Here is a 15,498-nt window from a genome sequence, read left to right as displayed (position 1 = left end):
TATGTGAATGACTAAATATGACTAAAACTAACAAGGACATTTGGCACAAGACTAAGACTAAGACTAAATTAAAAATAGGTGACGAAATTAACACTATCCTGAAGGCCCTGCTCCTACATCTCTTGATGTTAATGTCCGTAGGATCGTTGGAGAGACCCCGAACTTCCTCAGCTGTTGCACGTGGTACAGGTGCTGCTTAGCCCTTTTGGACTGGACTTGGATGTGAAAAGTCCACGTCACGTCGTCAGAAATGTGGACACCCAGATATTTAAAACTCCTCACCCTCTCCACAGGAGATCCGTTGACGGTGAGGAGAGTGTAGACCCTCTGCTGCCTCCTGCTGAAGTCCACCACCAGCTCCTTTGTCTTGTCGACATTCAGCTGGAGACTGTTGTCGTGACACCACGCTGATAGGCTCGCCGCCTCAGCCATGTAGGCCGACTCATCGTTGTTGGTGATGAGCCCCAGCACCACTGTGTCGTCCGCAAACTTAACAACGGTGTTGGAGCGATGAGTGGCCTTACAGTCATGAGTGTAGAGTGCGTACAGCAATGGACCGAGTACGCACCCTTGTGGAGATCCTGTGTTGATGGTGATGCTGTTGGAGACACAGCTCCCAACTCTCACCACCTGTGACCTACCAAAGAGAAAGTCCAGCACCCACACACACAGTCGGTTGTTTACTCCTAAGCTCCTCAGTTTAGTGAACAGCCTGTTGGGCACTATTGTGTTAAATGCTGAACTATAATCAATAAACCGCAATTGCACAAAGTTGGCCAGTTTCTTGTCCACATGGCTGAGGGTCGTATGCAGGACGTGGGAGATGGCGTCCTCCGTTGATCTGTTGGAGCGGTAGGCGAACTGCCGGGGGTCAGTGTTGCTGGGGATGGAGGAGGAGATGGTGTCCTTCAGGAGCCCCTCAAACACTTTCATGACCACCGTTGTTAATGCAACAGGCCAGCAGACATTCAGACATGAGGGCTTACTGTTCTTGGGTATGGGGACGCATGTCCCAGTCTGTGAAACAGCTTTGTAGCCCTGCTTGTACGGTGTGTAACAGTGATCCAGGGTGTTTACTCCTCTCGTCGGACACGTAACATGCTGGTAAAAGTTCGGCATAACTTGCCTGAGGTTCGCTTTATTAAAGTCCCCTGCCACAATGAGCGCTGCGTCCGGGTGTTTGTTTTGGAGCGCGCACAACACATCGTGGAGCTCGGATAAAAGCCGAACCTGTGTCCACGTGGGGAGGGATGTAGACCGGCGTGGTGATGACCGAGGTCAACTCGTGAGGCAGGTAGAAAGGACGACACTTTACGCTGAATGTTCTGAATGTTACAATCCCTCATGTCGCGCTGGAAAGTAACTCTGGCTCTCAGGTCGTCCAGCTTGTTCTCCAGTGGCTGCACGTTAGCCAGCAGGATACTAGGCAGTGGGGTGTGACGTACTTGCCATCTCAATCTGTTTCGGATGCCGCCGCGTGTCCCCCGGCGTTTCTTTGTTCTACGCCGCGGGCAAGCGTTGCGTCCATTGTTGCTGTCGTCCGAGCCGCTTAATGTCTCCGACGGCCAGGACGGATCAAGCTTAAAAGTGTTTGAAATGTAGTTTGAAGCCTGATTTCCGATGTACAGTAGTGTCGTACTATCGTAAACTAAACCCAGCAAAGTTTGGGTATAAAATAAAACGAAAACTAAATAAGTCTGCACAGTCTGCACGGAGCGGTCAGGAAGGCATCCGGACGTGGCCGCGCCATGACGGGAATGTGAAAGGTGGTTATATTGTTTGGTGGGGTTTTTTCTTTTTAATTCTTAAACGCTGTGTTAAACAGTTCGAATGAACTGGTGGCAATAGTAATGCAGAAGCTTAAGTCGGGGTTCAATTTGTTATGGAAACATCAAGGCACCCATGCAGTTAAGTGTGGGAGCTTCTGGTGGTTAATGCTGGTCCTATTTCTCAGAAGGCAAGGTTCAAAGCAAACGAGAGACAGATAGCAGAAGGATCAGGGTTCCTGCTCAGAACCATATGAAGGTGCTTCAAGTCGTCGTAAATCTAGCGGAAGCCCTCGGGACCAAGGATCACTCTCTCTTGGAAAGACGTCATATTAAACCCTGTATTTGATCGGTGTGGTAGTGAATGAATTTAGCCATTTGCTTAATAATGGAGGGATGAATGGAAGGATGAAATTGAGTGAAGGTGAAGTTGGTGCTTTAAAGACAATAAAATATTTGCACACATCACTTGTATGCTAATTCCCGAAAAGGAGGAAGATTACCATCCAAACCACAGCCCTGCCTGTTGAAGCCATTATTCCAGGGTGCACCATTATGTAGCTGAGTTACTTAATGATGCAGGTGAGACACCCAAGTAGACGGTGTTCAGAAGCAGCTTTACACTTAACATGCAATAGAAAGCAATGGATACTTTCAGTTATTGCTCAGAATATGTCATTTTTTAAACTGAATGCCTTGCATATGAAAGATTTTTTGTTGTTTCAGAGTTAATGAGCTTCCTTGCTTCTTCCAGTAGGTGCCAAGATGAGAACCACCATGTAGAGAGCAGTTCCAAGACAATATCTATATGTCATTATAAATAAGAAACCGGTCTTAATGCTTTGCCTGGTGAAATAAAGATTACATAAAAAATAAATCTATGTACTTCTACTTCTTTTGTTTTAATATTAACCTGAATAATAAGCGTATATGTCTGACAGGCTCGTCCTTTTTTATTTCCAACTACTATATTGGGAAATAATAACCTACTTCTTTTGCATGCAGATTGAAATATTGTTATGTCTAAAATGGTGAAATGGAAGCCCCCAATGATGAGGTTTTAAGTAGGGTTGCAGCAACTAATCGATTAAATCGATTAAAATCAACAATTAAAATAGTTGGCAACTAATTTAATAATCGATTAGTTGGGTCTACGTTATTATACACGTAAGTACAGTGGCTACCCCCTAATTTGGGAGCAGTAAGCTAACCAAAGCCGCGGTGGCAGCATTAAGCTGGATGCCGACCGCCATAAAAGAAAAAGGAGACGAGAACCAATGCCGTGCCTTGAGCAGGTTACGTGACGAATTCTGGAGGAATTGAAGAAGAAAAAAACCTTTGAAGAATGGCGGAGGCGGACACAGCAGAGGAGGCAACAAAAGCACAGTAAGAATGTCACAAATTGATTTTTTTGTTATTGTACTGTAAATATAATTTTATGACTACTGTTCAGTAATCTCACACACTAATATGTTGCAAGCATCCTCTGGAATTTCTTTACTGGTTCTTTCACCCTGCTACATTTTAGATCAGCTCTGAGTTTGTGTTTTATTGTTTGATTTCAGCACTTCTGGAGACCAGTAGTTAACTGGGGTCTGCCCATCGCAGCCATGGTAGACACGAAAAGGAGCCCTGACGTCATGAGTGGCCGGATGACCTTCGGTTAGCCTGTTGCTGTGAGCTGTTCGAGTGTCACCTCCCTAGTCTTGCTGTTATTGCGATGACTTCCTCTCCTTCTTTCCGGCCTCTGACCCCTGCCTGACCTCTGTCTCCCCAGCTATTACCTGCTACTCCGTCGTTTTCATGAGGTTCGCATACAGAGTTCAGCCGAGGAACTGACTGCTCTTGGCATGCCATGCTGCGAATGCGACAGCGGAGATAATTCAGGGTGGCCGGCTCATCCAATACAAGTAAGCCCCCACCAGGCTCCCTCTAGTATATTTTAATCATCACCCCTTATCTGTTGATTAATGCCACATTACTGCTTGACATAGCATTTGCAGCCTTGCAGCCAGGCAATCATTCAGCCAGCTTTTCTTCCAGTCAGATCCTTCCTTAACAGTGTCACACAGGTACCTTTTATAGGTTTGTGTTCTTCGTGAATGTTTTTTTTCCATTTCAGAATGGAGCAGAAAAATGCAAAATGAGCCTGTGAAATGCGTGTTCTCTCATTGGGATCTCCCCTCCTCCTGTCCTTCCAGATAAATAAATAAATTAATACACACATATATATGTGTGTGTCTGTGTGTTCATGTCTTTCATACTTCTTTTTATGAATTCACATGTTACTAAGGCCAATTCACTGCCCATGAAAAGTGCTTGGGGAAAACATGTAGGAAATTTACAAAGGAGAGGAGGCCATTCGTGCCATCAAGCTTAACTAATAGCTCATACTGTAGTTGTTAAAATCTTATCTAGCTCTGATTTAAAGGAAGCCAGGGTTTTAGCTTTAGCGACACTAGCAGGAAGACTGGTCCTCTCAGCATCTGCAGAGCAACAGTACAGGTCAAGGTCTTTACATCAGTCTAGCAGGTCTAGAGAGATTCTAACTCTAGGTATTTATTGTTGTCTGCTGCATTTTTCAGTCAATGCAAAAAGCAGAGGATCACAAAAGAATGGATCCCAGGTCAGGATCAGTGAGGAGTAGGTTTATCCATTTTCTGAAACTGCCTGCCCTATTTTGGGTAGTGAGGGGGTTCCGAACCTATCCTGAAGGCTATGGGCGCATAAGGCAGGGAGCAGCCCAGGATGGGGCACCAGCCCATTACAGGGCACACTCACACATGCACACCTTCGGGCAATTTGGTAAATCCAAGTAACCTCAGCATGTTTTTGGACTGTGGGGAGACACCAGAGTACATAGAAAAAAACCCATGATGACAGGAGAACATGCAAGCTCCACACACATTAGAGTTCCAGCAGAGACTTGAACCCGTGTCCAAAGGTATGAGGTAACAGTGCTAACCACTGCACCACCATGGCACCCCCAAGAATAGGTTCTGACCCAAGAATCACACCTTATACAGATTGCTGTTGGTTATTGTGTCTCGCACCATTTCCTCAGGTCATATCACTGCTCTAGTATGTCAAGTCTACCTCTTAAATTATTGTTAGCTTTGTAGCTGAAGGTTTAGATGTTGAATGCAGTGTTCATTGACCTGACCACGACTTCGGAATGCGCTTTGGCTTTTGGTGACCTGATTGGACGGCTATTGGCAACGACCCGGAACCGGCTTTCAACTACTCTTTGTGTCACTCCCAATAAACTTGGTTGCCTGAATTCTGATGTTCGCGTCTTGGCTGGCAGGACACAGATTACTAACTTTTGGGCGTCACAATATATCTCTCATTGAAATTTTAGGCACATAGAATTGTGAGCGTAAAATTAATTGTGATTATTTGTTTTTATTGTTTGTCTTTTATGTGCTATGTAAGGTGACCTTGGGTTTTAGAAAGGTGCCCACAAATAAAATTTATTATTATTATTATTTTTATAAACATCCACACAGCGCCACAACTCCGGTGTTCATTATCTATCTGAAGCCCTACAATGACATACAGTATACTGTTGTCAAAATAAACTTAACCTAATTGAGACGGTCAGTTTGATTTTCTGGAGGAAAAGTATTCGTATAGATTAATTTAACCGTCAGTTGATATTAGTCAAAATTAATCTATAGAAAAATAGTTGTGAGCGGCAGCCCTAAATGCATCGCGTCTATCATTGATATCACCATATGACACTTTTTTATCACGTAAAAATGTATACTAGTGTTATCGTGGATGGTTTGATATGGCACAGCCTTAATTGTTGCTAATACTTAAAGTCAATTTTTAAAAAGTCAGTGTTTAACTCTCTGGGGTCGAGTATGTCGTCGGCAACATCGCGTACTTTTCGCGTCTATTTCAGTTTATATCTCGCTGAAATCTTAATGTAGAATCATGAAAAAAACGCTGGCTAAATCCGTAATCTGTCTTCTTTTCAAAACGTCCATTGTCGGAAGTATTAAAGTTTTTTTAATTAGGTTAAATCGGCAAAAAAGTAAACCATGTCATCTTACTTTGTTTTACCTGCATCGGGGGCGTGTAGTACCGCTCTCACCCGAAGATCGCTATTCACATTCTAAATAGCCACATTAGCGCGTATTCAAATCGCATTCGCATGGTAATTTGATTAACAGCGCAATGGTGAAACGCGATCTAGATACATCCCCTTCAGCGCCATAAAAGGGGGTTGGGGACGTGGCCAGGTGACAATGGCTCATTCATACACATGAAAGTTGCTACATATTCAATGAAAGGAGCCAGAAATAGTGACATGAGTTAAGTTTTTCTTATTTATTTATCCAAATGAATGTTGCATCTACACCATTTAGTCATCTTCATGTAGCCAAGACTTTGGTGATCAGATATCTGGGATAAAAACAAACTGCCAGCATTGCTTACTATGTACTTTTATAATGTTTCTGCAAATGTTCCAAACTGCATTTTGCAATGTCTATACTTTGATGTCAAATTTCAAACTTAACAAAAATCTGACATATTTACAATATATATTAAAATAAAGATGAGTGTGATGGCAAAACAAATATATAAGAAATAATTTATTTGCCATGAATTAAGTTTATGATATTTGAAGAAATGTGTGATCATGCCCCAGTCAGTGAAAGTGTGTTTCCTACCCCTAGACCCCAGAGGGTTAACGGTAAAATGCAAATGAAATTGTCACTCCAAGACATTAACATGTCATCAGGAGCCACGCTGGGCCGCACTCTAGGTCAGCGTTCCTCAAACTTATTTGTCCTGGGGACCAGTCATGTCATCCTTCGGGGCTACAGGGCCCTGCATAAACGACCTCCCCCCCGTGCATACGCGCGGATGCGTATCCACATAGATAGATAGATACATAGACAGATAGACATTATTACTATAGATAGATAGATAGATAGTATTATTATTACACTACTACCACTACTGTTATTATTACTATTAGTATTGGTATTATTAGGGCTTATGCCTATGTAAGAACAATATTAAACATGACCTAACAGGAGTGCTTTTTTATTGTCAAATAAATACATTATTGCCAAGTAAATATACAGATATATAGTAATTAGGCTGTTGTTGTTGTTGTTATTATCATCATCATCATTATTATTGCTATTATTATTATTATGTACCTATGCCTATATATAAGAACCAAGAAACCTAGTTTTTTTTTCACAATTTTTGTTTTATGTTGTTTTTAACTACACTTTTGAACACTGCCAAATGGTGCTGAACGTGTAAATTGACTTTTAACATAAATTAAATTACGGGTCTAGTCACCCACAGGGATTATTTGGCACCAAAAATTTTAAATTAACATTTTAATGTGATGGGTGTGCCTGCGGGGCGGCATGGTGGTGCAGTGGTTAGCACTGTTGCCTCCCACTTCTGGGACCTGGGTTCGAGTCTCCACTTGTGTTCTCCCCATGTCATCATGGGGTTTCCTCCAGGTACTCCGGTTTCCCCCCACAGCCCAAAGACATGCTGAGACTATTGGAGTTGCTAAATTGCCCTTAGGTGTGCATGTGTGAGTGAATGGTGTGTGAGTGTGCCCTGCGATGGGCTGGCCCCCCATCCAGGGTTGTTCCCTGCCTCATGCTTCTGGGATAGGCTCCAGACCCCCCCGTGACCCAGTAGGATAAGCAGGTTGGTCAATGGATGGATGGGTGTGCCTGCTTTCTCACCACTAACTGGTCAAAACAACCCAGCCAGCACATTCATGTGGGGCCCGCATGGGATGCACTTGGGTTGACATGTGGACACCACCTGGGAAACCCAAGTGGGGCCCAGTCAATTTTGTCCACAGTTTCCATGGTGGCCCCATATGGGTTAGCCCACATGGGCTAATGATGTGCCCTTAATGGGCTCAATAGAAGGCCTATATGGGTAACCCAGCTTGGTCTTATGTAGCGCTCATTTGGGCTACAGTAGGTACATCCTATTTGTCATTTCACAGAAAACCCCTAAATACCTACTGTATTTAATAGCACACTGATTAATTGATTAATGAATTGCCTCATTAAATGCAATTTTTAAAATTTACTTTGTTAATCCATTTATTAACCTTTTTAAATATTTTTAATATTTATGAATCCTTTAGGAAATTCTCATTTTGCCATTAAAATATAATGAATTGCTTTACTAAATAAGTTTATTAACTTATAGATGAATAAATTTATTTATAAATGCATCTAAAACTGAGCATCTAAATATAATTTAGTAAAAAAAAAAACTACTTCTTTATCAGTGACATCTGTTGTCCTCCATACTAGAGTACTATGATGTCACAATGCTTGCCTGGCTCATGTTGGCAGGTCTGGGGTTTAAAGCTCCTAGGATTTATTATTATCAAACCTTTGTGCTTTATGTTTTCTTTTAAAATTAAGCTTGACACTTACCAATCTTTTTTTTTTTTATTTTATTTTTTTTATTGCCCACCACCACCCCCCCTCTTCGGAGGACAACTTTATTTTACATTACATTCAAGAGCAAAGAGTGTGGCCGCTCCTAACTCACCCGTCCCGTGGAAAAAAGAAAAAAAAAGCGTAACAATAACAGACATCAATCACCATGGGGAGAGGGGGAGAGAAAAAAAAAAAAAAAGGTATACAGAAATAATAACACTAATAATGTAGGTGGGATGGGAAAAAAATTAAGTATAGGGGAATACAGAATACAAACAACCATAAGAAACATAACACTCATCAAACAACAAAAATTATAACAACATCAGTGATAATAATAATAATTAATAATGTGACAAATCGGTATTATATATATGTAGCATACACACACGTGATCGTACCCATATATATGTATATTTCAATTCCTATATCTATAACATACCCTAAAAAGTAATAATAATAATGATATTGATCGCTCAGCCATTCTTGTATATATATGCAAGTGTAGGTGTGACCTGATTTGTCATTGGATGTGCTGGCATTTGATGCCGTCAGGGGAGGTGACAGCACCCTCCCCCCCCCCCCAGGCCCAAGGCGAAGGCAGGAGAACCAGGCAACCGAGGCCACCCCGCCATCCCCCCGGCACAAGGGCCCACAGCCACGCATCCCCAAGACAACCACCCACCCAACCCGAGAGGGAGCCCACGAGGGACTAAAAAAAAAAGGTATACAGAAATAATAACACTAATAATGTAGGTGGGATGGGAAAAAAATTAAGTATAGGGGAATACAGAATACAAACAACCATAAGAAACATAACACTCATCAAACAACAAAAATTATAACAACATCAGTGATAATAATAATAATTAATAATGTGACAAATCGGTATTATATATATGTAGCATACACACACGTGATCGTACCCATATATATGTATATTTCAATTCCTATATCTATAACATACCCTAAAAAGTAATAATAATAATGATATTGATCGCTCAGCCATTCTTGTATATATGTGCAAGTGTAGGTGTGACCTGATTTGTCATTGGATGTGCTGGCATTTGATGCCGTCAGGGGAGGTGACAGCACCCTCCCCCCCCCCCCCCAGGCCCAAGGCGAAGGCAGGAGAACCAGGCAACCGAGGCCACCCCGCCATCCCCCCGGCACAAGGGCCCACAGCCACGCATCCCCAAGACAACCACCCACCCAACCCGAGAGGGAGCCCACGAGGGACTAAGGGGGCGCCACTTACCAATCTTGGTCGCCACCTCGGGTCCTCGCAATTCGATTCCCTCCCCTGTCCTGGGCAACAATTAGCTACTTTGACACCGTCTTTTCTTGTAATGTTGCTTGTAAGAGCATTTTTTTCAAGCCACCTGTGAATGACAGAGCAAAAAAATGTTATTACTATTAATATTTTCCCAAAGTATTTTTAAGTGTATAGGTGAACACTTGCTTATGATTGAAAATTTAGATTCTGCTTAGGGCTAGGCGATATGACCTTAAATCAATATCATGATTAATTAAAAATAAATAATTTTACCTCAATTATGATTAATGATTTTCCCCCCTCATAGTTCACTGACAAAGTTAGTATTTTTAATATGTAAATATGCTCAACTATTAAAACTTGAATATTTTGTTCTAATAAAACAGTGCATATGTTATCTGTGGTTTTAAAATAATTTAAGGAAACTGTTTGAAAAGGACTTTTCGCCAATGTACTTTGTGTCATGATTGAGAAATATAGTCTTACCTCCTTCTCCGCTTCCCTTTCCCCATTCCTCCTCCAGATTCTTTCTTTGTGTGCAGGTCTGAGTATTTTTAAGTGTATAAGTGAACACTTTCTTATGATTGAAAATTTTGATTCTGCTTAGGGCTAGGCAATATGACCTTAAATCAATATCATGAATAATTAAAAATAAATCATTTTACCTCGATTATGATTAATGATATTTTCCCCCTCATAGTTCACTGACAAAGTTAGTACTGTTAATATGTAAATATGCTCAACTATTAAGACTTGAATATTTTGTTCTAATAAAACAGTGCATATTTTATCTGTGGTTTTAAAATAATTTAAGGAAACTGGTTGAAAAGGACTTTTCGCTAATGTACTTTGTGTCATGATTGAGAAATATAGTCTTACCTCCTTCTCCGATTCCCTTTCGCCATTCCTCCTCCAGATTCTGACTTTGTGTGCAGGTCTGAGTTCGCCTCAGACTTCAAAAGTTTTGTTCTTGTATGGGCATAGTTTCCTGTAGATGATACATAAAAAAGGGAAATGCTATCGTTCCGTTTGTTTTTGATTTAGAGGCAATCGTAATGACATCATTATAACTACTTAAAACATTACCTGCTTTTCCAAAGACACGCACTTTAAACTGTGGCCAGTCTGTACTCGGAAAAATTTCTTCCTTCACTGCCTTGCTGATATTGACTTGTCCTGGTGGCCAGTAACAAGTATCTTCTGGTCCTTTGCATTAGCTCGCAATACATTCGCGTTTTCTCCCTGGTGACCCATGTGATCAAAGACACGTTAGAAGAGAAGGGATCTAAGTAGATGTTATGGTAACCTGTTTTAATTAAGCAACAGCAAACTGGCCGCCCAAATGTTTTTTAATGTCGCGCTATCTGCCCGCACCACCTTCGCGATCTACCGGTCGTTCGCGATCGACGTATTGGGCACCCCTGTGCTAAGCGATCTCCCTCCAAGAAGTACAGCTAAAAATATAGCAAGTATAGGTAATTTACCAAACTAACACCGTTACCTGCAAAATTCCAATATGACAAACTAAACAGATTTTATTTAAACTTGGAAAATCCCTGGAAGCCGATCCGTTAGACACAACTTTATTACTGAATATTCATTTAAGTACAACCCAGATATGTGTAAAAGTAGTGTTTCACTTTTAACCCAAAAATACTTTAGTTTATACCTGTTGCACACTGGCTCGCCTCAGATTCGGAGTGATGGAAAGTGCCAGATAAAGAGGCGGGAAAGCCCGATGAGAGTGGGCGGGCGCGCGCGGGGGGCGTGGATGGCTGCGGCACGCGCGTGCGCTTGTGTATCATGTGCTCTCAGCCTCATAGATTTACGGTGGCCCTGAAGGTCAAAACAGAACAACATTTCAGAAAACAACACCACATTACAGAAAACACGACATTTCATAAAACACAACGACATTACATTAAACAAAACATTTCAAAAAACACAACGACATTACAGAAAACACGACATTTCAGAAAACGGAAAGGGTAGGACCACACTTCTTGTTCGTGATTGGACAGTACCCTTGGAGTGACGTGTTGTGTATGTGTATGTTCACTACAACTCCCAGGATTCAAAGCGTCATGAGTGCCCTCCCTACAGGTGAAGTCTGTGGGAAGTGTGCGATTGTTGTATGATTTAAAAAAGTTCGGTTCTTTTTTTTTTTTTTGTTAAAAACAACCAAGCGCACTTTATTTATTTTGCTTTACTCTCTCTTTTTTTTTAAAAAAAAGTTTGGTTCTCTACTTTACGGACACAACAACATGTCGTTGTCCCGGGGGGCTGTTCCACGAAGCGAGCTTATAAAATCGAGGATTATTTGTAATAGCCTCGCTTGAGTTAGCCTAACAGTTCACTTCAGGCTCATTGAGTTCCACGAACAAAATTCAGGCGTATTTAATCTCCGCTAATTCAAGCCAAGCTTGATAAGCGAGGCTCGTGCGCGTCCGCGCGATATAGAAGGCAGCCTTGTTAATCGATGCTGGATAAGTAAGAATTGAAACTAAGGAAAGAGCTGCGTCCCCCCCAGGCAGAGCAAGAATTATTATTACAAGCCTATGAGGACTACGAAGATATAATAACTAGAAAGGGGAACACGAGCTGTATTATCAAAGCTCGTGAGGCTGCATGGCAGAAAATTGCTGACAGGTTAAATGCGTAAGAATATGATTTAAGTAACCTTTGTGTTAAGGATGTCAAACTATTTAACAACTAAATGAGAACAGTGTCAAGCCTTCAAAATGTATAGTAATTAAAATTTCCTTTTACATATGCATTTTGTTACCAGTTCTAAAGTACTTGAAGGTTATTTTAACATATTGATAAACAGGACAGCATGTTAATTATATGGGTCCATCTTGGATAAAAAGTGATATATATAATTGTAATTATTAATAATGCTTGGTTTCAGGAGCAACATGAGTGGAACGAAAAGGTCCTGGCAGCAAGTGAAGATTAAATACAAAAATATTCTTCAGAATGGTAAAAAGTAAGTCTAATTAGAACTACATTTTTAAAGAATTAATTTAAAGGCCACTTTTGCATTGTATAATTTAGCCACCAAAAAGAGAGCTGCGGCTGCTGCAACTGGTGGGGGCCCACCGCCAACAGCCTGTACCCCAGCCGAGGTGATGGCCCTTGCACAGAACCGTGCACGGCCTATTATTGAGGGGATTGAGGGAGGAACATCCTCAGATGTTGTTCCTTCTGGTAATGTGCAATCGTATGTTAAAGGTATGGTAGGTCTTTACTCTGTTTCTCCTCTCTGCCTTGCTTTCTGTTAAATGTCTTAAACAAATATTCTAATGCATTACAGTACTGGATTGTGTCTTGACCCTCTTGGATCCTGAACAACAGTCATTAGAATCTGTTGTGATTATTGTATTTAATCATATACTTTAATACACTGCAATAACTGTGGATTTTATATTTAATGTTCCAGTCCAATGCCTTTATCTGCTGCTAATTGTCATGTATTGTGGTTTTTGTTCACTTAAGTTAATTCTGTAAGTTAAGAATGGAAATAATGGAAATAGCTTTACTTGTACTGTTAATACTTGTAGTCAGGCATTGTACAGCAATAAGCATACCACTGCATGTCGTACTTTGTATGTGATAAAAGTTGAATTTGATTGCATTGTGGCCATGGTAAATATAACCAACAAATGTTCCCTTTTTGCAGATCGTGGGGCCATCCACGACACAGGAGGATGAGGAAACTGTTTGCTTGCTCAGAAATGCTAGCCGTATGAACTTGAAACTATTTTGCAGCGAATAACATTTGTCTCTTCCTTATAAACCCATGCAGTATTTGCTGTGTACAGGAGTCTGAAGACCCAGGTGGCCAATGCTCTCAGCCCTCATCAGCACAGCCCACATGTACTCAAAGACCGTCAAAGGAAGAAGGAAAGTAATAAACTGTTTAATGTAACTAATAAGAATGAATGAATAATTATTTTTTCCTTCTGAGACAGATATCTGTGCTATTTACAAGAGGTATTTGATCCAGGAAATGGAAGTCCAAAAAGCAGATCTCAAATATAGACAACTGAAAATAAAAAAAACTGAAGCTTGAAATTAAAAAATTGGAGAGAGATGTAAGTGGTTAACATCACTTTATTGTCTACATTTAGTGTTCACTGTTGTAAATGCTTCCCCTTTCCCCCAACAGGATATGAAAGATTAAATAAAAATGAAGAAATTTCTCTAATTCTCTGTTGGGGGGGAGAAAAAAATAAATGAAATTTGCAACAGAATCAACCAAAATATGTGTGTGCGTACACATCTCTCACAGCTCTACTGTCCATGTGGTCTTCCACTGCTAGGCCCTCTTCCCATTGCTCATCCTGCATCAATATTGGCATACGCTCCTGCTGCAGTATTGCCACATTATGCAAAACTGCACAGGCTACTACAATGTCACACGCTCTGTCTGGTGTAACTCTGAGATGCCGCAGGCAGTTAAACCTGGATTTTAACTGTCCAAATGTCATTTCAATGCGTGCCCTTGTCTTACAATGGGCATGGTTGAAATGTCTCTCTGCTTGTGTTGCAGGATCTGTATATGGTGTGAGAAGAAATGGTAGACATGGGTATCCTCTGTCACCAAGCAGCACACCAGGAAAAATTCATGTAATAGAAAGTAGACACATTAGACTATAGTATAATAAACTATTGTATATTTGTGAATTTTAGTTGACTTGCCTTGTCTGAGGCTTTGAGCCAGTGAAGACTCGTGAAAAATTCTGGCATCATGTACTGATCCTGGCCATTTTGCCACAATGTTTGAAATTAGATGTTCAGCAGTGCATACCATCTGAAACATTTTAGGAAATGGTAATGACATACATTGCTGATGTTGGACGACTACACTTTCACCTCTCATATATAAATGTGAGGTATTATCAGTACTTACCTGTACATTAAAACTGTGATATGATTTGCGGTTTATGTAATCAGGCTCTGTTGGACCTGCTGGAGCCTTTATCGTCACGTGTGTACAGTCAATGGCTCCAATGATGTTAGGAAAGCCTGACAAACTAAATTCAGTTACTTATCAGGGGTCCGTTCTTCGTACGTCGCTAACTCAGTTAGCTGGATTTGATTGTTGTGGATTTGTCCTGATCTTGGATTGTTTCGTTCTTCGATGCGCATCTTGGACTTGCTGTCATAGCAACAGGTCCGTAAGCTTAAACCTGCTCGGGAGCAGGTTTATTTCATGTAAACAGGATTTAGGCTGCGCTCCTGGTGGGTTATGATTGGTTGAAATGTTGAGGTCACATCTGATTGGTTAAAGAGCACGACTGACGCGGACTGACTCAAGTGGGAGAAGTATCTTGCATATATATATGGATGGATGTATTTAAACATACATACAGTATATGTATACATGTGTGTGTGGCTGTGGTCATCATTCGTGTGTTAATCACCGTGTGTGTCTAATAATATGTCACATTCTATCCCCCGATTGCATCTATATACACTCACCTAAAGGATTATTAGGAACACCATACTAATATGGTGTTTCACCCCCTTTCGCCTTCAGAACTGCCTTAATTCTACGTGGCATTGATTGAACAAGGTGCTGAAAGCATTCTTTAGAAATGTTGGCCCATATTGATAGGATAGCATCTTGCAGTTGATGGAGATTTGTGGGATGCACATCCAGGGCACGAAGCTCCCGTTCCACCACATCCCAAAGATGCTCTATTGGGTTGAGATCTGGTGACTGTGGGGGCCATTTTAGTACAGTGAACTCATTGTCATGTTCAAGAAACCAATTTGAAATGATTCGAGCTTTGTGACATGGTGCATTATCCTGCTGGAAGTAGCCATCAGAGGATGGGTACATGGTGGTCATAAAGGGATGGACATGGTCAGAAACAATGCTCAGGTAGGCCGTGGCATTTAAACGATGCCCAATTGGCACTAAGGGGCCTAAAGTGTGCAAAGAAAACATCCCCCACACCATTACACCACCACCACCAGCCTGCACAGTGGTAAC

General features: G+C 41.3%; 1 protein-coding gene and 2 long non-coding RNA genes across 5 annotated transcripts in view; 1 reads left to right on the top strand and 2 right to left on the bottom strand.

Moving 5' to 3' along the window:
• Positions 1 to 9,369: 9,369 nt before the first annotated feature.
• The window catches only part of LOC140581227 (uncharacterized), a 67,097-nt gene continuing 60,968 nt past the window's right edge, over positions 9,370 to 15,498 (bottom strand). Inside the window, exons 1-5 of one of the 2 annotated variants that reach the window (XR_011984284.1) lie at positions 11,164 to 11,265; positions 10,581 to 10,736; positions 10,374 to 10,482; positions 9,981 to 10,038; positions 9,370 to 9,600 (exon numbers count right to left, since the gene is read on the bottom strand). This is a non-coding gene — a long non-coding RNA (uncharacterized lncRNA). Of the gene's footprint in view, positions 9,601 to 9,980; positions 10,039 to 10,373; positions 10,483 to 10,580; positions 10,737 to 11,163; positions 11,266 to 15,498 lie in introns of those variants that run through there. The other variant, XR_011984285.1, reaches the window with a different exon arrangement.
• Positions 11,305 to 13,760, top strand: LOC140581228 (uncharacterized). Of its 2 annotated transcripts, none has more exons than XR_011984287.1 (2): positions 11,305 to 11,597; positions 12,406 to 13,760. It is a non-coding gene; the product is annotated as an uncharacterized lncRNA (long non-coding RNA). The 2 variants fall into 2 exon arrangements; XR_011984286.1 differs by lacking the exon at positions 11,305 to 11,597 and adding an exon at positions 11,687 to 12,152.
• LOC111840255 (uncharacterized) overlaps positions 13,593 to 15,498 on the bottom strand; it is a 30,162-nt gene continuing 28,256 nt past the window's right edge. The window contains exon 5 of the transcript XR_011984282.1: positions 13,593 to 14,310. The gene's annotated coding sequence lies outside the window, so the exon portion shown is untranslated. The remainder of the gene's footprint in view (positions 14,311 to 15,498) is intronic.

Source organism: Paramormyrops kingsleyae, chromosome 19 (assembly GCF_048594095.1).
Source record: "Paramormyrops kingsleyae isolate MSU_618 chromosome 19, PKINGS_0.4, whole genome shotgun sequence".
NCBI classification, from domain to species: domain Eukaryota; kingdom Metazoa; phylum Chordata; class Actinopteri; order Osteoglossiformes; family Mormyridae; genus Paramormyrops; species Paramormyrops kingsleyae.
The sequence above is the reverse complement of the archived record's forward strand: the minus strand, read 5'-3'. Positions and strand labels throughout refer to the sequence as shown.